The following is a 588-nucleotide window of genomic DNA, read 5'->3' as shown; positions in this document are numbered from 1 at the left end:
AAATTTTATTTACTACCAGTGGTCTAGCGAAAAAAAAATTTACTGTGATTTATTAGACTGTGACCATGCTGGGGCACCATCTTGAATTTTTAGTCGAATGGATCAACCCCAGTACTTATTCTATCAGACTCCTTTGTTGAACTGCTAAGTTACGGGTGACATAAATACACTACACTCTCGGAGTGGTTGGCATTAGGAAGGGCATCCAGCTGTAGAAACTCTGCCAGATCAGATTGGAGTCTGGTGTAGCCATCTGGTTCGCCAGTCCCCAGTCAAATCGTCCAACCCATGCTAGCATGGAAAGCAGACGTTAAATGATGATGATGATACACACATACAATGGGCTTCTTTCAGTTTCTGTCTACCAAATCCACTCACAAGTCAGGCTTTGGTTGGCCCAATGCTAAAGGAGAAGACACTTACTCTTGATGTCACGCAGTGGAACTGAACCTGGAACCAATTGGCTGGGTAGCAAGCCTCTTACCACACAGCCAGGCTTGTGTATATATGCATGCATGCATAAACATATATATCTGTATACACATACATACATACATATATATATATATATATATTGCATGGGCATTA

Source organism: Octopus bimaculoides, chromosome 23, assembly GCF_001194135.2.
Source record: "Octopus bimaculoides isolate UCB-OBI-ISO-001 chromosome 23, ASM119413v2, whole genome shotgun sequence".
NCBI classification, from domain to species: domain Eukaryota; kingdom Metazoa; phylum Mollusca; class Cephalopoda; order Octopoda; family Octopodidae; genus Octopus; species Octopus bimaculoides.
The sequence above is the reverse complement of the archived record's forward strand: the minus strand, read 5'-3'. Positions refer to the sequence as shown.